We start from the raw sequence: 24,916 nt of genomic DNA, 5'->3' as shown, positions 1-24,916 counted from the left end.
TTTGGAATGATCGCTAACTGTTTGTGCATCAGAATTGCTTTGTTTTAGAGCTGATCTTGAAACAGTTTGCATTCAAACTGCTCTGTGTTAAAGCATTTAACATTCAAAATTCGGTTGAGTGAAATGCGATTGATTCATGTGTTAATACAGTCTGCATTAAAAAATGTGTAAATGCGTTTAGGCAAAGGTGATTATAAGACTAGACTTCCACTGGCCACAACATGACACATGGGTTGAAATACTTGTTCAATTGATTGATTATGCAGCCGAACTGCTCCGTGATACAGCTCCACTTAACATTTTTGTTCTATAATAAACAAGTAGTTTGACTCATGAAACAAAGTTTTTAAGACATTTTTGTGGCATTAAAAATGATTCCATTCAAGTTGTATCAGCATGCGCCTTTGAAGTTGTATGCAATCAACCAGTGGCATCTGTGCATACCATGGATGAACTCAAAACAACTGAGATGACTTAAGTGACATTCCTTGAATATGTTAGGTTGGCGTTCCCCTGAAGGAAATTGGTACTTTAATTCACCAAAATGGCATTCAACTGATCAAAAAGTATAGTCAGGACATTACTGATGTAAAAAGCAGCACCATCACTAAGTCCTTTTTTTATCAAATCTAGACAGGCCCCATTTCCAGCAGCCATCACTCCAACACCTTATCATGCAAATTTGGTACTAGAAAATCATTTGCCATTATATCAAACACAGTTGAAAGTTATTTAGTTTGTTAAACGAAGCTTAATATTGTCTTTGTGTTTGATTTTGAGTTGCCACAGTATGCAATAGACTGGCATGCCTTAAGGTCAAAAATTGCCAAAAAAAGTAACAGCTTTGTCTAGAAACTCATTAGTCAATAATAGTTTTGAGGAATTAAGGTTCCCCATCTGTCACTCACTTGACGTTGTGTCGATTGTAGTGACACAAGGGGCTTCTTTCGGGAGCCTCGGTTACCTCTGAATATGAAAAAGGCCAATGCCAAATTGGCGAACAGAATTTGAATGTCCTGCCCCCCGGACATACAGGTATAAAAGGCGGCATCTGTTCAGTCAGATTCTTTCTTCAGAGCCGAGTGGTTGTGTGTTCTGCGAGCTGAAAAATTTCACTTCTGTTCCACTCACCTCTAAAGAGAGCTTTCCTGTTGGATCTAAGGCACATTGCCAGCAGCTTTCTTCCTCCTCTGCACGCCAGTGCAGTCCACGCCCCTGGGCGCATCGACAGTTCTTAAAAGAGCAAATAGCTCCTCTAAAAAAAGTATTATTTCTCTAAAAGAGTTAACGCATTGGCATCGAATGTCTTTTAAAGACTGGTCTGACTGATGTAACCTCTGTTCCCCGATGGAGGGAATGAGACGTTGTGAATGAAACAGATGCATTTCTTTCCCTTTAAATCCGTATGTCCGGGGGCGGGACATGCAAATTCTGTCAATTTCTCATTGGCCTTTTCTCATAGATCAGAGATGCAAAAGGGTTTCAAGAGAGACCCCTAGTGTCGCTTCTTCAACACAACATCTTATTCCCTCCATCAGGGAACAGAGGTTACATCCGTAACCTAGACGTTTCATTTACAACAGTAAAGAGAAGACTCAGTCCTTATGGGAAGAGCCTTATGGGAAGAATTGCAAAGAAAAAGCAACTTTTGAAGCAGAAAAACAAAAAGAAAAGGTCAGAGTAGGCAATTAAACACAGACATTGAACAGCAGATAATTGGAAAAGAGTGTTATGGATCTTAACCCCATTGAGCCTTTGTTGGATCAGTTGAATGCCACTTTGGTGATTTAAAGTACCAAATTCTTTCCATAAAAGCTAAATCTGTACATTATTCCAAACTTCTGGCTACCAGTGTATATGATGCATGTTCAAGTGTTGGACATTTCTGCTTTAGGAAAGGCAGTGGTTATTCTTCATTATTCATGTTGGCTGCCATGTCGATGGAAAAACAAATCATGCATATTCCAGTCTTTATTATTAATATGACATGAAGACCTACTGATTGTAGACTTTCGAAATATCTGTTTGATTAATATGTTGTTTTAACATGAGTATTGTATAGTAGCTAGCATGACCTGTAATATCTCTGTATATCTCTTGTATTTGTATTGAATGCACAGCAAAAGAGAGAGTGGCGGTGAGAAAAATGTAACGCTAAAGTAACTCAAAATTAATGTAATGCATTACAAAAGTAAATTTCCATTACAAAAATTATGAAAAGTAAATTTCCATAAAAAGTAACTTTTTAATTCATTTTGTTACTTTTTTAAGGAGTAACGCAATATTCGAACGAGTTACTTTTCAAAGTAATGTAACACAACACTGTTTAGTTTTGTACCAGAATAGAACAATATCTCACAACTAGACAAGCATCAGTGCATATCCAATTAGATCATTTTCTTACATACTGAACACTATGTCACCCAAAAAAAAATAATTTAAACTTACTGCTCTATTACTTTTTGACACTGGTAGTTTGCAACATGCTGTAAAAGACTAATGCTGATAAGATTTCTCCTCGCAAATGTGTGAATCTGCTGCCAAATGACTCTTCCAGAAGAAAACTGATAATCGACCTTGACTTTTTGGCAATTATTTGTGTCTGAACTGGGACCTGAGCTGATGACCCAAGACAAATTATTGCTTCACAGACTGAAAAAAATTCAGAGTATGTGTGGAATCATTGGGAAGTGAGTGGTAATGACATCACTGAAAACAACTTTTACCCTCTACCATCTTTCAAACTTTACTTGCAATTTTTACAACAAAGATAATCATATCATGCTTGTTTGGATAACAACAGATGTATAGATAACAACTTCATTTAAGAACATGTATGCAGACTTAAAATACATTAATAAGGTAATTAAATACAGTAAATCTACATGGCATCATTCAATGACCTTGATGAATGAAAACTTCATGGACATACTCACAGTGTTTGATACTTATCTTCCTGCCTTAACTTTCAAAGCCATGGACTCTGTTATGACTATGCTATGGTCTGTCCAATGTCTGTTCTTGGCTCCTGTTATTTCATCACTATCACACTCTCAGGTCTCATTATTGGTTGTCTACCCTTATATCACTCACCAATTGGGACACAATGCCAGCGTATAAAGGCTATAGACTCTAGAGAGGCAACTGAGGGAGATCAACTTCCATATGCCACGTCTGCTGACTAGTGTGTTGCTATACCTTGTCTCATGTGCTGATTATATTCTTTCTACACTACACATTTGTTTTGTTTGTTGTTGGTCACTTGCTATTTTTCGATCATCTTTCGGACCTGTTCTCTCGTACTGGCCGCAGAGTGTAACTTTTCATGTTATTAATGTCCTGACTATACATTGTGATCAGTTGAATGCCACTTTGGTGAATAAAAGTACCAATTTCTTTCCATAAGAGCAAAATCTGTTCGTTATTCCAAACTTTTGGCCACCAATGTATTAGGGAAGTATGGATATTCAGATGCAGCATATTAATTTTGTGAGATACATCCATGCCTTTAGGTGTCAGTCCAAAGCAACTGCACAGCAGGTAGCACAACATAAAAATGAAGTGCATGTTTAACAGAGTTACAATGATTTAGACTATTTGTTTATATTTGAAAAGGAAGATTTCTTTGGGAACTTGATTTAACTCAACTAATTTTAACTTAACTCAAATTACCTTGGGTAAAATCATTTTAGTAATTATTTCAGCCATATCTCTTAGACTCAATGGCTAAGACATGAGCTTCGACTGGCTTAAAGAGAGAGAGAGAGAGAGAGAGAGAGACAGAAAGTAGGGTTGCCAACCATCCTGTATACAGAATTGTCCAATATTATATCCCTATATTTGAGGGAACAAAATTGCATTCCATATGAAATCCATATGGGATGCCATTTGTCTTGTATTTTAGCATCTCACACCCAAACTGCTGAGAAAGTTTCACCGTGAGAAATGGACCCAAAACACACACCTTTAGCATGAGAAAATCAGCGTGTTGAGTGTTTTCTGTCAGAAGCAGGAGAATTTTGTCAAACATATATCATTTGAGTGCTTTATTTTGTTTCTCACTATTGTGATTTCCAAAACACCAGTAATAAATTACATGAAGTTATACTGTATTGCATATGTCAGTGCTCGTTCTGGAAGATAGACTCAGCTACATCACGATAAGAGAAACAGCAGCACTTTAAGTACAAAAGTAAAATACATTACAGGTTAAGTTAAAATGCTTAATGTGATTTTCTTACATTTCCCTAGTGATAAACAGTGTTTACTGACAAAAAAAAAACAACACTGTAATACACGATTTGATGTTAATGCTTTTGTTTCTCCCATTAAAACCAATTATAATGCATGGTTGCTTAAATCATGTATCTGACAGCGCTCAGAGGGTAGGGGACCTACAGGCGTTCTCTGTCAGCGAACAGTTTGGTCCGGCTTACTCTCACATCATCCTGATTCCTCGACCGGGCTACGTGCCCAAGGTTCTAATGACCCCTTTTAGGGATCAGGAGGTGAACCTGCAAGCACTGCCCCAGGAGGAGGCAGACCCAGCCTTGGCGTTGCTGTCAGGTGCGCGCTCTTCGCAACTACTTGAATCGCACGCAGAGCTTCAGAAGCTCCGAGCAGCTCTTTGTCTGCTTCAGTGGACAGCGGAAGGGAAGCGTTATCTCCAAACAGAGGATTGCCCACTGGGTCGTCAATGCCATCACTACGGCATAGCAAGCCCAGCACGTGCCGCCCCCTGCTAGCCTACGAGCCCATTCTACCAGGGGTATTGCGGCTTCTTGGGCGTTGTCCCATGGTGCCTCTCTAGCAGACATATGTAGAGCCACGGACTGGGCAACACCTAACACCTTTGCAAGGTTCTATAACCTCAGGGTTGAGCCAGTTTCACCCAATGTGTTATCAGGTGACACAAACAGGTATGTTCGGGTCAGCTGGCCAGGTGTATCGCTTGTGCATAGCGCCTTTCCACTCCCTTGAGGTGAAGACGTGCGCTATTTCCCCAGTTGAGTTCGCAAGAAGTGTGAACCCTGGCCGTTCTTCCTCCCTAGCCTAGCGGCAGTTGAGTCTTCGGAGATACTGACGGAGATACTGATGTAACCTCATTCCCTGATGGAGGGAATGAGATGTTGTGTCCCTCCTGCCACAACACTGAACCAACCGCTGAAATGGTCGGGTCTTTGGCTCGGCTCATCAGTGCGATACCTGATGTGTGTTTGCAGCGTCACTCCTTTAATACCCATATGTCTGGGGGAGAGGCATGCAAATTCCACACGCCAATTTCCATTGGTCTTTTCTCAAAATCAGAGATGTCTTGGCTCCACAGGAGCGACCCCTAGTGTCAACTCAGACACAATGTCTTGTTCCCTCCATCAGGGAACGGAGGTTACGTCAGTAACAGAGACGATTTGCCAGATGCACAATATGCAACACAAACATAAACCTCTGGTTTCAAGTCATCTCTGCCCCACACATTGCATATATACAGATATATATATATATTTTTTTTTTTTTAGACATTCACAGTAAAAGTCACCCATTTGTAAATGTGCACCAAATAGTGCTGTGGTGGTATTCAGAGAACTACAGAGTGATTCAGACCCTGGTGAATCTAAAACGTCATCAAATACAAACAATTGAAATCTGAAAGGTTGCAGAAATGGCCAAAGTGCAATAGTTTCCTCAGCAAAACGGAGTCATTAAACAATCAGATATCGTTTATATAGACATGTTCATGCATGAAGTACACTGAAACTCTATATGAGACAAAATGTGTGCGGATGTGTACACAGCCAAATCTAGACTACAACCAAAGCCATAAATGGGGAAAAAACTAAACTAAAAATGCAAAGTACTAAACATTTGAATGACCCTAAAACACATAAAACATTTTTGTTTTGATACACTGTCACAACACAGACACAGATGAAGCGTTGAACCCAATAGCGGGAGCTTTATTGATGAAGATCTTTAGGCAAGTCAAATGTAAATGAGAGATTGGTAACTTAACTTCAATGACAGAGGTAGTGTTTGCAGGGAGTTTGTAGAAGGAGAGTCAATCCAGGAAGTCAGAGGAAGATGATGAGTCCTTGGGATCACAGAGACAAGGAATATTGGGTAAAGGACTGGAGCTTCATGTACATAGGATGAGCAGGTAAGTCTGAGTGTTCCGTACGGAGACTAGACGTGCATGGAGTGGCAGGGTGAGGATTTATAGAAGTGATGTGATTTAGGGCTGGATTGAGCTCCGGTGTGAGTGATTAATGCTTCAGGGAGAGAGAGCGGAGTGTGGAGTGAGAGTCCAGTGTGGATGTGACAAATCCACCCCCCCCAAATGATGGATCAGGTGGAGTAGGGATAAGGCTGGGCCATAGGAGGTGGACATCTTGGGATTGAGGGCGGAGCCGTGGAAGAGTCGATAAAGGCAGGTGGATCCGAAGGAGCCTCGAAGGCATTTGGAGCCAGGAGAGGTTCGACGAGTGGAGCCGCGGAAAGCTTGGACGAAGGATCTTTTAGTGACTGGGGAACGACCTCAGTGGTCATGCGCACTGGCAGCGACTGGGGAGTAGGAGCCCTTCTCCTCTTCTTCCAGACAGCTGGGAGTGTTGTTGCAGGAATGGTCGAGGCTACAGGCATTGGTGCTGGGACGGTCGAGGCTACAGGAATTGCCTCACAGTGCAAGGGGAAAATGTTGAGAAGTCACCTTGTGGGTTGCAGTGATGGGAATGACCACCACTGACCAGCATGTCAGTAGTGGTGAGAGGTGATGGATCACTAACATGGCTCGCACATACTCTAGAAGAGAGAGGTTTCCTACCTCCAGAAGAGCTGTCCACTGGTGGATGGCCAGTCCCATACAAAAAATGTCTAAGGGAGGAGTCGGATAATGTGCTTTTTGCAGCGAGTTGACAAACTTGGTTGCACATTCCTGAAGAGGAAGATCTTGTCTAAACAACTTCATAAATGTGCCCGTCAGCTCAATGTTCCCATTTGGTTCTCCCACTGGGTTAAAGGTTGGTCTAGTCTTCTGTCACGACATAACAGACACAGGAGGGTTGTACCCAATAGCGGAAACTTTATTGATGAAGATTTTTAGGCAAGTCAAATGTAAATGAGACATTGGTAACTTAACTTCAAGACAGAGGTAGTGTTTGCAGGGAGTTTGCAGAAGGAGAGCCAATCCAGGAAGTCAGAGGAAGATGATGAGTCCTTGGGATCACAGAGACAAGGAATATTGGGTAAAGGACTGGTGCTTCATGTACGCAGGAAGAGCAGGTAAGTCTGAGTATTCCCTACGGAGACTAGATGTGGATGGAGTGGCAGGGTGAGGATTTATAGAAGTGATGTGATTTAGGGCTGGATTGGACTCAGGTGTGAGTGATTAATGCTTCAGGGAGAGAGAGCGGAGTGTGGTCTGAGAGAGGCAGTCTATGTGGATGTGATATACACACTATATTATTAAATTATAATAGATAACTAGATAGCAATACATTTAGACAACCCTGAGAAATGTAACATTTTTAACATTGTAATATTTACTGTCAATCATATCAGTTAACACATTATCTATTGATGCCTTAAAATACTAAAATGAAAATAAAACTAAATATCACAATCTAAACTAAAAACTAAACATTTATTATGTGAAAGCTAATGAAAACTAAACTAAATTGAAAGGAGAAAATTTTTAAAACTAAATAAGTCAAAACTAGATTAACTTTAATCCAAACTCAGTCCAAACCATTCAGCTGCATCTATATATTTTTTATTCTTCCTTCATTGAGCTTACTCTGTCATTCTCCCTTCAATCTCTATGAGTGAGTGTCTTAATAGCTAATAAAATTCAGTTGGCTTAGTTAGACGTGTATTTTGCCATTCTCATTTGAAGATGACATCAGGGCAAAGTGATTTGTCTTAAGAGTTCTTCAATGTGTGACAGCAGGGATCATCTGTAAACTCTCCTAATGGAGTCATTATCTTTAAAGAGATAGCCTCATTTATCATTCAGCGGGTTTGGATCAAGACTATTTTTGGCCTTCTCTTTCTCAAGCTTTCCCTTTGTAATTATATGCTGAAGAGCAGCCCTTTTACAATCAATATTTGTAGCACTTACTATTACGACATCTACTTCAAGCAATACGTAGTAATAAAGGCGGCATTTTAAAATCAGGAAATAACTATAGAAGATGGGAGCTGTTAAAATTAAACACACTATTAGTTAAATAAATATTAACAGATGAAACATTATGTAACATTATATGAACAGAACTAAATGTCCTAGACCATTAATCAGTGACAGTTGACTTTGGCTTGGCCTCACTGTCTGTATAAGCTGCTTTGCAATCTGTTGGGTCTTTATTGGATGCTCTGATGCTGTTTGCCAGATGGTTAAAATTAAAAGAGTCTGTGATTTGGGTAAACTGTGTTCTTTAAGCTCTGAACCAGCCCTTGAGAATGCATCAAACTGAGTAGATGTCAAGGATGTTTGACTAGCCAGAACCAGCCTCTGAAGCAGCAGCCATATGTGATGAAACCGGTTGTTGAAGTTGGCCAAGATATGTGATAATATGCCAAGCTTCTTTGATTTACAAAGATAAAGAGGCACGGCAATGCTTTTTTTTTCTGGTTGGCACATTTTTCAGAAGTCTTCAGGAGAATGCCTTATCAGGATGTGTTTTCTTCTGTCTGGTTAAATATCTATGTAATTAATCCAGTGCCCTTAAAGTGTCCACCAGGGAAGTTGTGATGCTAACATGACTATTCTTCTATAGAACTGCCACTCAAAAGATATTTTTAGATATTCATTCTATTATACAGTGCCTGAAAATCCCAGGTGGTCAGCTGTTTCAGGTATGGTGGTACCACCAAGTCTAGCACCAATTAGAACTTGAGTCATGTACCTTGCCCATTTGAATAAGGTAAAGAAACAAACACATTTCTTGAAATATCTTTGCATAATTAATTATACCCAAATGATTTTCAGGTTGTCTAAATCAGAGGTTTTCAAACGTTTTATGCTAAAGACCCTAAAATATGAGGGGGGTCTCCCACCCTTGCAAGAGACCCCCCTTCCTCAAATATTAAGGCAGATTCCTAAAGACTAAGACTTTAAATTCAAATTTGGAAATTTGTTTCTATAATTTACTGATGCACTGTATATGTGGGAATATTTACACTTAATGTGTTTTTACTGATCGGATTGCTATACAATTTAATAAGCACATTCTATTTACACTTGGCCACATAACTGTCTCCACCAAATAGATATAAATCCGATCTTCAATTCCAGCGCTATATGCTAATAAAACAGTTCACTTACATGATTATGATAATACAGTGCATTTTCCCCTTGGTGCTTGTCGTAGCTAAGATACTGTATATCCATGCATCTGCACTTATTTTCAGTGTTAAGTTTCAATTTCTTCAGCGATCTGCGTCAAATAAATTAAGAACAAATTTCTGTCTATCCTACAATGTGCATCCGTTTCTTGATTTATTATTATTTATTGCGGGACTCAAGCCCTGTGCAAATATTCGATAATAGCTGTTATGTTTCACATTTTCCCCATGCTGACATAGCGCTGTTGTGCGGAGTAAAGTTTACATACAGCGGTGGCCAAATATATTGGCACCTTTGGTAAATATGAGCAAAGAAGTCTGTGAAAATGGTTGTTTATCCTTTTGATCTTTGATTCAAAATAAATCACAAAAATATACCCTCTAATGGATATCAAAAAGTTTTATCAAAAAACGAATATTGTTGTCTAATTTATGTGTGGCACAATTATTGGCACCCCTAGAAATTCTTAAAAGTAAAATATATCTAAAGTATATTCCCATTCATATTTTACATTTTTTAGTACGCTGGATGACTAGGAACATTAAATTGTTCAGCCATGACTTCCTGTTTCAGTGGCGTATAAATATGAAGTAACACACAAGCCAAATTCCCTACGTCATCTGTCATCTATCATCATGGGTAAGACCAAAGAATAAAGTTATGATGTGCGGCAAGAGGTTGCTGAGCTTCACAAAATGGCAAATTGCTTTAAGAAAATAGCCATTTCCACCATCAGGGCAATAATTAAGAAGTTCCAGTCAACTGGAGATGTTAAGAATGGACCTGGAAGAGGACATGTGTCTATATTGTCTCCAAGCATGGTGAGGAGGATTGTTCGAGTGGCCAAATATTCTCTAAAGATCACAGCTCCAGAATTGCAAAAATAATTTGTGTCTTGGGGTCAGAAAGTCTCCAAAACTACAATCAGACATTACCTACATCACAACAAAGTTGTTTGCAAGGGTTTCAAGAAAAAAGACTCTCATCCAACAAAGTTAAGCGTCTTCAGTTTGTCAGACACTACTGGAACTCCAAATGGGACCGGGTTCTATGGTCAGATAAAACAAAAATAGAGCTTTTTGGCAGCAAACACTAGAGATGGGTTTGGAGCACAAAGAGAGGTAGCCATATGGAAAAGTACCTCATGGCCACAGTTAAATATGGTGGGGGATCTTTAACGTTGTGGGGCTATTTTTATGCCAAAGGTCCTGGACATCTTGTTTGGATACATGGCATCATGGACTCCCAGAGTTGCCAGATCAAAATATGACCGCCTCAGCCAGAAATCTTAAAATGGCCCCTGGTTGGATCTTCCAGCAGGACAAACAGACATAAAAATAAAAACACTAAAATGGTTAACTGACCACAAAATCAAGGTTCTGCCATGGCCATCCCAGTCTCCTGACCAGTACTCCATAGAAAACATGTGGGGTGAACTGAAGAGGAGAGTCCACCAACATGGTCCTCTGAATTTTAAGGATCTGGAGAGATTCTGTATGGAGGAATGGTCTCAGATCACTTACCAGGTGTTCTCCAACCTCATTATGCATTATAGTAGAAGACTCTGTAATCTTGGCAACTGGAGGTTGCATAAAGTATTGAATAAAAGGGTGCCAATAATTGTGCCACACATATATTTGACAAAAATATAATTTTTTTTATAAAAACCTGTGTTGTGCTTGCAATCCTCAAATCCATTAGAGGATATATTTTTGTGAATATTTTGAAAGAAAAATCAAAAGGATAAACAATAAAGAATATTTTCACAGCCTTCTTTGCTCATGTTTACCAAGGGTGTATTTTTGGCCAACACCGTATGTAGCATGAACAGCCAGATGCATTTACACTTGATGAATTTCAAATGGAATGTGTCTCAAATCACCTCTGGAGGATTTATATCCATCTCAAATACACTTGGTCATGATTGTATAGCTATCAGATCAGTAAAAATACATGAAATGAACAAGTGTAAATAAACCCATGTAAGTAGCCTACAATTAAGCTGGTGGTCTTCCAAAGGTCAGACTGGTCTTTAAAAACCAGAATGAAACAGTAACAGTTAAAAGGTTAAATAAATACAATTTTAAAAATAAAAATTAGCATTGAGCAAATGTTATTTTTTAATAAGCTAAGTTAAACAGTCCTAAAATGACATTGGAAAAAAAGTCCACTAGTGTCAATTCCTTCATTAAAAAGTAAAAAAAGAACAAATAAAAAAAATAAATATCCATGTCTTGAGTAAGAAAACAATCAGGTATGTACAATCTGATGCAGACATAAGCAAAGGAAAGTTTAGGATTCAGGCATATTTCAAGATAGTCTCAAACAGATACAATTCTAACTCAAAGGTCTGTGTATTTACGTCATAAAACTGAAAAAGAAAATTAAAGCTCACCAACATTAGGAGGAGAAATATGAGTAGAGACTATTCTCTTTCTACTCTCTGAGGATGGATTTGTTCATGCTGGTGTTTTTGATATTTGGCAGCAATATTTTCTTGACTTCATTTGATTTCCTTTCCACGCTGCTGAATAGCCAATATCTTGTTTCATCTTCTTCCCACCAGAGAAGAGCTATTTATTAAATATGTAAGTAGCTGCCTCTTTATATAGCTTATAGAACATAGAAAAGAAGTCCAATATTTCAGTGTGAAGAACTAGGAAACCATAACTGTACAAGACAAAGTAGTATTTGTTCCATGGGAATGTTAATTCCCAAATACACACACACAAACATGCAATGTTGAAGTTATGGCAAATAACATACTTCAATATAGCTACATAATTTGTTTTTGAAAATATACACCATCTGGTTGATCAGAAACATTAACCCAGACTTTTCCATTCTGTTTTGTTAGTAGCACAGAAATGACAAATTTCAGCTTTAACATTACAGCAATATTACAAGAGCAAGAGTGCTGTTATGAACAAATATCAGAACGGCTGTCATTCTGTCGTAGGCATGAGCCTGCAGGTAATCACCGCCATGCTGATAAATGGACAAAACAGCAAGATTGCTAGTGTGATATTGCTTTTATACAACAGGTCAATGAACAAGTAAATCAATAACTAAGGAAAAAGGACTGTCACAAAAAAAACCGCACTTGTGTGTGGAAACTACATTCTTTCACGAAGGATTCAGGATCTGCCATTGCTAGTTAAAAAGATGCATCCAAGCCTCTGTTAGTAATTCGAACCACAATTTAGAACAAGTTACCACAGCTTGGGCTGTTTCTAACAAGTTATTGGAGCAACAAGGACATGTGTATGAGAGAGAGAGAGAGAGAGAGAGAGAGAGAGAGAGAGAGAGAGAGAGAGAGAGAGAGAGAGAGAGAGAGAGAGCGAAAATATGATTGAGCATTTTTTGATTACCTGTGTCTCTTGTGACTCCCAAGCAGTGATGAATAGTAATGCTGAAGATATTTGTTTAACTCAATTCCACAGCTGTAGCTCGGTAAAAGCAGCTTCGAGCTATCATGGAGTGAAGCTGCCTATCAGACAGGCTACTGGATTAATCCTATGAATATTTCACTTATGTTCATGTGTTTTGTTGTCAAAGTTAAAAATAGAGTAAAAAATAGATTTTAACTCTATTTCTCAGCTGTATTACAGCAGCAGTCTGATGGATCAGGGAGTGAGAGACAAGCCAATGATGTCAATGAAACTATCAATGACTGACAAGTCAGACTCTCAATGTAAACTGTTCTCACTAATAACACATTAAAGACAGGCTTTTATCGCCACCTGCTGGCTGAAATCTCTAATGTAATTTAAAAATCCCCATATCCAGCTGCAACATCTGCACTGCTCTTATACTTTAGTTTGGAGTGCCACAAACTCAAGCAGAGTGATACAAAGAGTATGACGTGCTGACATGTTGACTCCATCAGCTGATATGACTCCATCAGCACTCTTGGAACACCTTTCCTCCAATCAGATTCAAGGATCTGAAATAATAGTTGTATAAATGTAAATAATTGTAATTTGAAATAAGAGAAAATGATGCCCACTTAAGAGGACATTGGAGTCAAAACAGATTTAAAGTCAAGACGAGCAAGAACATGAAGGAAACCTTACAAAATACTGTTTATTATGCTTATTTAGAGTCCCATAGTAGTCATAAACCAATCCCTACTCCTAAACCTAACCTTCCCAAAAATTACCATGGTTTTATTTGAGGATCAAAGTATCATTATGGTATTTTGTAGTGAAGTCATTTTAACAACGAAATGAAATATGATTATTATATTAACACCATATTACTGCAGTAACACTATGGTTAAGTGCATTACAACCATGGCTTCCCCAAAAAACATGGTTACTACAACATTAAAAACAATACAATTGGTAAAACAATGATTCTGGATCCTACCTTTTTCTCAACTCCCCAACATTCACTGTGACCAAATCACTTTGAGGAAATCAAATATAAAAATCCTTAATATTCATTTTCATTTATTATTATTATTATAAGTATTATTAAAGGAAATAGTAAAGGGATAGTTCACCCAATATAAAAATTCTCTCATTATTTACTCACCCACATACCAACCCAGATGTGTATAACTTTCTTTCTTCTGCTGAACACAAATTAAGATTTTTAGCAGAATATATCAGCTCTGTTGGTCCTTTTAATGCAAGTGAATGGTGGCCAGGAATCTGAAGGTGTAGTTGTTAAATGCATATTTTCAAAAGTGATATGATAGTTGTGGGTAAGAAACAGATCAATATTTAACCCTTTTATTTCCCAGTGAGTGTAGACAAGAGTTGTTCATCTGAGAACACCCTAAATTGCTTCAAAGATATTAAACATTGGCTGGCAAACAATTTCTTACAATTAAATGAAAGCAAAACTGAAGTTCTGATTTTAGATTCCTCTATGTCCTATTTACCTGGCCTGCTTGCCCAGTTAGCTCCTCTCCAAGGAGTCTTGGAGTGATTTTAGGCTGCTCATTCATTTTCAATAAGCAGATCAGTGCTGTTGTCAAGGGTAGCTTTTTCCACCTTAGATCTATCGCTAAAATAAAATTTAAAAAAAGATAAAGATCATTCCATAAAGATTTGGAAATTGTGATCCACTCACTTATTTGTACATTGGTCTTGTGACAGGAATAGGACGAGATGGATTCAAATGCAGGAAAAGTTTTAATAAAGGGTTTTCAACAAACATAGAGGGCAAATCCAGAAAGTGAGGTGAAAAACAGAGCCCAAAGTCAGATCCGGGAGAGCCAATAAACAAACAGAGGGAGCAGGGCAGGCGGGGAATAAACACGAAGCAAAAGGCTAGATATAACTAGAAGAGTTTCTAGAGGAGTTAGCAAAGCAGGGTAACTACATGCAATAACCAACAAAATAAAGGTGAACTGGCAGGGTATAAATAGAGTTCAAAACAGCACAGGTGAAACTAATATTCAGGGGATTGAGAGCGAGTGTGGGAACTGGAAGAAGTGGGGTGGATTATGGAACTGGATTCCATGACAGGTCTGCCCCAAACTGCATTATCTCGACTAACGCTTGTTCAAAATGCGACAGCTAGGCTTTTAACAGGGTCAAGAAAGAAGGATCATATTTATACAAGAGAATTGGCAATTTCTCTCCAACTCTTCTCTTTCTCCACCCGGTTGTGGTACAGTTCAGAGGAAACATCAAATCTGGTGCTGCTGCTAATGTTCCACTAATTTTTCCTCCATTGCTTCAGTCCAATGAGATTTTCTCGATACCGCAGCCTGTTGCAGGTAAATCAGGACTCACACTGAAACTTCCCATACCCCGTTTCTTGCTCTCTCATTGGCTGTAGGTCAACGCTGCAGTTGTATTCAGTCAAAATGTGTCATTTTTAAAAACAAATGTAATAACTTTACTCATTTAAAAACTTTAAAATTGTGCAGTTTTTTGGAAAGTTGTGGTATTTTACCTTATTACCTTATTTACCTCTAAAGTACTTCAACTACACCATTCATTTTTGTATAAATTTAGAACATTTTACATTCACTTCAATGAAGATCTACATTTCTCAATTCCATTCACAGAGAAAATATGAAAAATGTGTCTTGCATTAGGGGCAAATTGTTGCCATCTACTGAAAAAATTATATTTTAATTTTATAATTTTTAATTATAATTGTTTTTAAGTATTATTAAAATGACCTGAAATTAAGCTATAACCAGTAGATTGTTCCAGAGGTCGACTCAATTGCTTGGTTATAGCAAACAGATTTTTCTTTAGATCTAATCTCAAGTTATGCATTTGGACATTATCAAAGACATAAACAAAATCATGATTTTGTTTAGCTTAGTTTAGTTTATTGTTTAAGTTTAGCTTATTTTTGGTTTGAGGTTTTTGAAGTGTCATTTTTAGCAATGATCCCATGTTATAATTAGAGACCATGGTGTTACAAAGAGAACACTTGGAGTAATATTTTTGTTTCATATTTATTTCAAACATCCCAATTCAATAACTCATTAAAGGATATTAATAAGAAATGTCAACTGAACCAACGCCAATAAAAAGAAATGAACTGTGAAGGTGCAGCTCTCACCCCAAAGCATAAACTTTCTTACATTGGAAAAGGTCAACTGTCTGAAACTCAGCCTTTGAGCTCTGTGTGTGTGTGTGTGTGTGTGTGTGTGTGTGTGTGTGTGTGTGTGTGTGTGTGTGTGTGTGTGTGTGTGTGTGTGTGTGTGTGTGTGTGTGTGGTTTATGAGGACATTATTTTAGGTTACAAACTGGTAATTACTAGGGTATTATGCTATAACTGCGGTTTATGAGGACATTTCTAGAGTCTCTATAATTCAAATTGCTTAAAAGAAATATACTAAACAATGTTGCAGAACTTTTTTGTGAGGGTTAGTGGTAGGGGTAGGGGTAGAGGATAGAATCTATAGTTCGTACAATCATTATGTCTATGGAGAGTCTTCATAAGGATAGTTGCATCAATGTGTGTGTGTGTAAAATAAAAATCCTCGGTTTTATCATCTCATCCATTCATTTCCTATGTGGAGTCGAATTTGACCCTGAACACAATGACTGTGAGTATTTCTGTCACACCAACACACCACAGGAATCCAGCCCTCTGTGTGTGTGTGTGTGTGTGTGTGTGTGTGTGTGTGTGTGTGTGTGTGTGTGTGTGTGTGTGTGTGTGTGTGTGTGTGTGTGTGTGTGTGTGGATAGCAAATGTAGGAAAAGTCACCAAACACCATGCCACTGAGATGAATGAAACCATGTTTTGTACAGAAGCAAATTTCAAAATGGTTCATTTTTTACCCCAACACTATAAGTCCTTTTTACTATAAATCTCCATTTTCACTTTCAGAAGTGAAAGTGCTCTACATTTGGTAAGTCTAGTCTGGTGTTCTAGAGATATGAGATTGGTGGAGTCACAAGGAATTGGGTTCCATGTTTTAAATATGAGTGTTAAAGAAGGATTCCAAGAAGTACAGCTTATCCTCTAGGGATATCCTTTTTTTTATTACACAACTGTTAAGAGGAACACATGGGAAAAGATATGTGTGTGAAGTGTTTGAATGGAGAGAAAAAGAGACTGAGGTAGAAGGTACCAGTCTTGACAAAGCATGTGCATTATCCTAATCATTTTACAAGTTTAAAAAGGCACACATTAAGCTCTACAATTCATGATATTGTGACATTAATTATATAATACAACAGTTTTGGTACTCCAATCTGACTAGACAAATAGAAGAATGTTCAAAAGCTCATCTATCCTTCGGGTGATACGAGGGCCGGTTTCACTAAAAGCTGAGACAGCTGAGCCCCTGCTACTTCATTAACCTCAGAGAACAGCCAAACACAGCAACATCACAATGCAGTCTAGACCAGAAGCCTCACAACCTCAGTATGTTATCTCCAATCTCCATTTTCATTCCATGATACCCTGGGCCAAACAAGCAGAGGACAACATGCTCTTCCAAACAAATACTCACACTGCCCAAGACACCGCACTTATGATGCTATTGTGGCCCCAAGGTCTCAAAGGGCCATTCAAAAGCAAGAGTGCAGAGGGCCAAAGAGGGAGGGAATTAGAGCATACGGCAAAGAGGTACTTCATTCCCCTGTGTGTCTAATCACACAACTCAGAAAAAAGCTGCAAAACGCCAGCACTGATCAAAGTGCATCAATGGGCCATGCCGCTTTAATTCATACTGCAAATTACCTTGAAAAATTATAGATTTGAAAATAGGCCCTTTCACAGCCACTAGAAACAAAGAGGAGAACAAAATAAAAGGACTGATTTCTAAGGAAAGCCTATTTTGGAGATTGAAGTGGGTAGGAAGGACCTACGGTTTGATTTATCATTGGCATGAAACAGTTCTATGTTCACATAAATGTGAGGAACAAGAAAATATACTGCACTACCTGGGTTTTAATTACGGATCTATAGCTTTATCCACTGTGCGCCTTGATAAATTAAAGATATGGCATTGGCATGCTATAGTAACAATGGGCTATGGAAAGAAATAAGACTTGGGATTACAATTTAACAAATTACATGCATATTTACAAATTCAAGGTTTTCTTTGTCAGTTAAATTGTAGAGAAAATTTTTGATAAATGTATGCATTTCCAGGAGAAAAAAAAAAGGTTTAAAGGGATATTTCACCCAAACATTATCCTGGAATCATTTACTTACCCTTGTGTTGTTTCAGACTCATATGACTTTCTTTTTTCCATGTTAGCCTCAGTCACCATTCACTTTCATTGCAATTTGTTTAATACTATCAAAGTGAATGGTGTCTGAGGCTAACATACAGCCTAACATCATCGTGTTCTACAGAGGAAAAAAGTCATACGTGTTTGAAACAACATGAGGATAAGTAAATGATGACAGAATTAATTTTTTGGGTGAACATTCCCTTTAAGAAATGTCACAAACCTGAAAATAATACATTTTCAATCTAAACTCAAAAATGACACAAGAATCAGAAAGCCTGTCAATCAGATCATCTCTCACGCTTCCCACACTTTTTACGACTAAAAAAAATTCTACGGCACACCACTATCACACACAGGCTAACCATCGTCAATATTTTTCCTTTTCAAGAACTTGTCCATGTTTTCTGTCCGTCTCAGTAGCATGTTTACTTGTAATGTTTGAAATTCGGCTATGCAAAAAACAGGTCACAGGTGGCAAGAGCGCTAATTGGGTCATGAAAAAAACAACCCATTTTCTTCTTTTGTAATTTGTAGATTTGTTCTTGGAATGCCACAACAAATGACAGGGATGCAAACTCATGAGGGGTGAAAACGTTAAGACAATCACTGGTCCATGAACAATTTTTCAGGGGAAATTTGTTTTTAAGAATAAACTAAAAGCACCAATTCCAGCTTTATTGTGATTCAACTTTATTCAAGTTTACAATTGAGCAAAATTATCTGCAAAATAAAGAGTATTTTGGTGAGGCTTGCTTCTGTTTCACAAATTTGTTCAATTTTATCAAATGATTAGTTCAATGACCTCTTCTGGAAACGTCACTAGGTGGGGAGAAATGAGCATCTTATGAGCTATGAGTGAGTCAGTGAATCATTTTGAGTCGTTTATGACCGAAATCTACCAAGAGACTTTATAGTGTTTAAGCATTAAAAGAACAAAGCAGATCTATAGTCTTCCTTCAGTCTGCGCAATATTTTACATCCAATAATAGTGAGTTTCAATGACGTTTCAATAACGTCCTTTCCTTATCCTTTATTAGAACTTGCATGTCTACAAATCTACTGACTTCAGAATAAGAATTATAAACACAAAGCAGATCTACAGTATCATTTTCCTACAGTATTTAAACCGCTGAGCATAACTTTATCAGAAAGGACCACAATAATAGACAAATAATAATCATTTTGAGTTTCAATAATGTTCTTTCATTGTAAAGCGCATTTCACATGAGTTGAGTCGAGGCGTCAATGCACCGTTCAATGCCAGCGTCAAGCACCGCATCGCCCTCCACATGTCAAGAGTAGCAGAAAGCGTCACAGAGGGGCAATTTTACGAGTTTGCCACTTAAAAAAGCAGGAGGTGTGCAAAATAAACTTTTAAAAAATGTATTTGGAAGAGAGTAAAAAGCTTGCAGTTGCTTTGATCGCAGAAAGTAATAAAAGGACTCGTTTATGTTTAGGTCAAAGCGTTTTCTAGGTGAATTTAAATTAGTTCAATATATGGGGTCTCTGATATTACTAAACGATAACTTATATTTAATATATTAATTAAAATAAATTATGAGACATTCAATTATATTTCTTATTGCTTAGTATCTCAAAGACATTAATGGTGAAGCAAAAACACGTGTTATAAACACTTTGTGACGTCACTTCATAGACTTCAATTTATTCTGCAGCGCTGACGCGAGTCACGTGAAAGACCCTTAACGCGTATAAATATCACTCACTTTCCACATTAATCATTGCTCTTCACAATCACAAAAGTGACCGATTATTGTTTCAAAATGGTGAATTTCTCTGAAAGGTGAGAAGTTTGGATCCCTGAAATTGTTATTTTTTTCATGCATTTATTTATTTTGTGGAATTTGATCATTTTCCATTTCACACCTGACAGTCTTTCACAGCACACTAGTGTGCTGCGGCACAGTGATTGAGAAACACTGATTTAGACTAATGCCCAGACTGTGAGAGAATTAATCACAAAGATGGGAGCTGTTAAGTGTGTAAAACGATGTCTATCTGTTAAATTACACACTCTTTGACTCTGTCAAACATGACTTTGCATTACAAATCATGAATATACAGTAACGTCTCGGTTACTGACGTAACCTCCATTCCCTGATGGAGGGAACGAGACGTTGTGTCGCTGAGTTGACACTAGGGGTCGCTCTTGCGGAGCACGGCCATCTCTGATTTTGAGAAAAGGCCAATAAGAATTGGCGTGTGGAATTTGCATGCCACTCCCCCGGACATACGGGTATAAAAGGAGTGACGCTGCAAATACACATCAGGTATCGCATTGAGGAGCCGAGCCAAAGACCCGGCGCTTTCAGCGGATGGTTCAGTATTGTGGCTAGCGGGAACACAATGTCTCGTTCCCTCCATCAGGGAGCGGAGGTTACGCCAGTAACCGAGACGTTCCCCGTCTGTCACTCAGTCGACGTTGTGTCGCTGAGTTGACACTAGGGGTCCCATGGAAAACGCCACAGAGCTGAACCGAGTTACGCAGACAAGCGGTGCGAGACGGGCAAACCTCTGTGTGCCTCGTAGCCAGCGCAGCAAGCCGTCGCATAACTACCCCCAACACACTGGCAGGCATGAAGCGGTCCCCTGCACCTAGGGGGAACAGCTAACTGCTCAGAAGTATAAGGACTGGCTGGCCCAGCCGGGGCCTTCTCTCTATTTTTCTCCCCTGTAAAAGGAATGCAATCGTTCGGCTGGGGGCCAATTATAAATGGTCCAAGCTGGGGGGTGTCCCTCCAAAGAGGAGGACACCGCGGAGACCACACCCGGCCCCGAGGGGGGGGGGGGTTAGGTGGAATACACACACAGTCTTACCAGCCAGCAGCGGAAGCACATCGTGTGGAACGGCGCCGTGGTAGACCCTACCCAAAGGTGGGGAGGGGTTACTACAAACACGGCGACCTGGGGCCGAGGACCCTCTGTCCAAGGAAGACGCGGTTTGCCGGTAGGGAAACCATTTTGCGGGATATACGTCACACGGGGTTGCCGAAGGGGGCAACCAGCACATGTGGAGCACTTACCTCAGTACGGGGGCCTGGTGACGCCTGTACCGGGGCAGCAGTGAGCCTCTCCGAAGACTCAACGGCCGCTAGGCTAGGGAGGAAGAACGTCCAGGGTTCACATTTCCTGCGAACGCAACTGGGGAAAAGAGCGCACGTCTTCACCTCAAGGGAGGGGAAAGGCGCTATGCACAAGCGATACACCCGGCCGGCTGACCCGAACTTACCTGTTTGTGTCACCTGATAACACACGGGACGAAACTGGCTCAACCCTGAGGTTATAGAACCTCGCAAAGGTGTTAGGTGTTGCCCAACCCGCGGCTCTACATATGTCTGCTAGAGAGGCGCCATGAGACAACGCCCATGAAGCCGCAATGCCCCTGGTAGAATGGGCTCGTAGGCCAGCAGGGGGCGGCACATGCTGGGCATGGTATGCCATCGTGATGGCATCGACGACCCAGTGGGCGATCCTCTGTTTGGAGACAGCGCTTCCCTTCCGCTGTCCGCCAAAGCAAACAAAGAGCTGCTCGGAGCTTCTAAAGCTCTGCGTGCGGTCCAAGTAGATGCGAAGAGCACGCACCGGACACAGCAACGTAAAGGTTGGGTCTGCCTCCCCCAGGGGCAGCGCTTGCAGGTTCACCACTTGATCCCTAAAGGGGGTCGTGGTAACCTTGGGCACATAGCCCGGTCGGGGTCTCAGGATGACGTGAGAGTAAGCCGGACCGAACTCTAGGCTCAGTTTGCTAATAGAGAACGCATGCAGGTCCCCTACCCTCTTGATGGAGGTGAGCGCCGTCATAAGGGCGGTCTTCAGAGAGAGCGCCTTTAGCTCTGCTGACTCAAGGGGCTCAAAGGGAGCTCCCCGAAGGCCCCGAAGGACCACGGAGAGGTCCCACGAGGGAACGAGGCACGGCCTGGGGGGGTTTAACCTCCTCGCGCCCCTCAGAAACCTGATGATCAAGTCGTGCTTCCCTAAATACTTACCTTACACTGCATCGTGATGTGCCGATATAGCGGCTACATACACCTTCAAGGTGGAGGGGGACAGCCGTCCCTCCAACCTTTCCTGCAGAAAGGAAAGCACTGATCCAACTGCGCATCTCTGGGGGTCTTCACCACACCGCCTGAGTGATCGTGTCTACCACCGCGGGTGGTAGGCCACCTAAGTCTACCGCGTCCCGTCCAAGGGCCAGACATGGAGATTCCAGAGGTCTGGTCGTGGGTGCCAGATGGTGCCCTGACCCTGAGAAAGAAGGTCCTTCCTCAGGGGAATTCGCCGGGGGGGCTGTCGCAAGGAGCGTGAGGTCCGAGAACCAGATCTGGGAGGGCCAATAAGGGGCCACTAAGAGGACCTGCTCCCTGTCCTCCCTGACTTTGCACAACATCTGTGCAAGTAGGCTCACTGGGGGAAACGCATACTTGCGAAGCCCCGGGGGCCAGCTGTGTGCTACGGCATCTGTGCTGAGGGGGGCCTCGGCCAGAGAGTACCAGAGTGGGCAATGGGAGGATTCCGGGGAAGCGAACAGGTCTACCTGCGCTTGGCTGAATCGACTCCAGATCAGCTGAACCACCTGGGGGTGGAGCCTCCACTCTCCCCTGGATGTAACCTGCCGCGACAGCGCATCCGCTGTGCTGTTGAGGTAACCTGGGATGTGAGTGGCGCGCAGCGACTTGAGTCGGTGCTGACTCCAAAGGAGGAGACGGCGGGCAAGTTGTGACAAACGGCGAGAGCGTAGACCGCCTTGGCGGTTGATATACGCTGCCGCGGCTGTGTTGTCCGTCCGGAGCAACACGTGCTTGCCCCGGATCAACGGCAAAAGCCTTCTCAGGGCAAGTAATACTGCCAGCAACTCGAGGCAGTTGATGTGCCAAGACAGTCGCGGGCCCAGTCCAAGCCAGTGCTGGAGTGGTCTCATATGCATCAAACCAAGCGGCGTAACCGTGGCTGATGATGCCATATGCCCCAGGAGCCTCTGAAAGGATTTCAGTGGGACCAACGTGTTCTGTCTGAACGTACGCAGACAGCTCAGCACTGACTGTGCACGCTCGCTGGTGAGACGCGCCAACATTGAGACCGAGTCCAACTCCATACCGAGAAAAGAGATGCTCTGAACCGGGACGAGCTTGCACTTTTCCCAGTTGACCCGAAGCCCCAAGCGGCTGAGGTGCCTGAGCACCAAGTCCCTGTGAGCACACAACATGTCTCGCGAGTGCCAGTCGTCGAGATAGTTGAGGATGCGGACGCCCGCTTCCCTCAGTGGGGCAAGGGCTGCCTCTGCGACCTTCATTAAGGCGCGAGGGGACAGGGACAGGCCGAAGGGGAGGACTTTGTACTGATATGCCTGACCCTCGAAGGCAAACCGGAGAAAGGGTCTGTGCCGAGGAAGGATCGAGACATGAAAGTACGCGTCCTTCAGGTCTACCGCCGCAAACCAATCCAGATGCCGGACGCTCGCTAGAATGCGTCTCTGTGTAAGCATCTTGAACGGGAGTCTGTGCAGAGCCCGGTTCAGAACTCACAGGTCGAGGATTGGCCGCAACCCGCCGCCTTTTTTGGGTACGATGAAGTAGGGGCTGTAAAACCCCTTCTTCATCTCGGCTGGAGGGACAGGCTCTATCGCGCCCTTCTGTAGAAGGGAGGCGATTTCCGCACGCAAGGCAGCGGCGTTCTCGCCTCTCACCGTGGTGGGGCGGACGCCGTTGAACCTGGGCGGGCGCCTGGCGAACTGAATCGCATAGCCGAGTCGGACTGTCCTGATCAACCAACGCGACGGGTTGGGGAGCGCGAGCCACGCCCCCAAACTCCGAGCGAGAGGGACCAAGGGGACTATAGCGTCGGACGTACCGGCAGGCGGGGCCTCGCGACGGGGCGGAGCCTGGGGTGCTGAGTGTAGGGACATCGAAGCACCTACCTGGCTCCTTGTGACCGCTCCCGGAACAGCCTGGGATGGGGGAGGAAGAATTTCGTCCTCGTGGCCCGCGGAGACCGTCGGCTCGGGGGCGGGGTTGTGCCACGGCTGGACGCATGGAAGCGGAAGACCCGGATCCAGGGCGCTGTACCTGCCAAAGAGAACCGGTGGCCGGGGATAACGACGGACGGGGAGACCGGAAGTGGAGCCCGGGGGCTGAGGAAACTGCTCTTTTCTTGAAAATGTGGACACCGCATTTTCACCGCAACGTCCTGCGGGTAGCTCCGCGCCGGGGCCGGCCCCGAGGGGCGGGCTGTGGCGGAGCTGGTGTTGGTACCCCAGGGGGACGCGCTGGGCGACGAACAGACGGGGTGCGCGGCCTGTAGCTCCGCCTGGGCAGGATATGCTGTATAGCCTCCGTCTGCCTCCTTACCATTGTAAACTGCCGGGCGAATTCTCCAACGGTGTCGCCAAACAGCCCAACCTGGGAGATGGGGCGTCAAGGAAACAAACCTTGTCAGCCTCTCGCGACTCGACCAGGTTGAGCCATAGGTGGCGCTCCTGGACCACCAAGGTGGACATCGCCTGCCCGAGAGCCCGCGCCGTGACCTTCGTTGCCCAGAGGGCGAAGTCGGTCGCCGAACGCAGCTCCTGCATTAGATCCGGGTCAGGACTACCCTCGTGTAGTTCTCTAAGTGCCTTGGCTTGGTGCACCTGCAGGAGCGCCATGGCATGTAAGGCGGAGGCGGTGTGTCCAGCAGCGCTGTAGGCTTTAGCCGTCAGAGACGACATCAGCCTACAGGCCCTGGACGGAAGCGTCGGGCGGTTCCGCCAGGTGGAGGCGTTTTGCGGGCATAAGTGCACCACGACCGCTTGGTCCACCTGGGGAATCGCCGTGTAGCCCCTTGCCGCCCCGCCGTCGAGGGTAGTGAGAGCGGAGGAGCTTACCGCTCGTGTGCGGGCAGTGAAAGGCGC

Source organism: Xyrauchen texanus, chromosome 25 (assembly GCF_025860055.1).
Source record: "Xyrauchen texanus isolate HMW12.3.18 chromosome 25, RBS_HiC_50CHRs, whole genome shotgun sequence".
Classification (NCBI taxonomy): Eukaryota; Metazoa; Chordata; class Actinopteri; order Cypriniformes; family Catostomidae; genus Xyrauchen; species Xyrauchen texanus.
Note: the sequence above shows the minus strand (reverse complement) of the source record.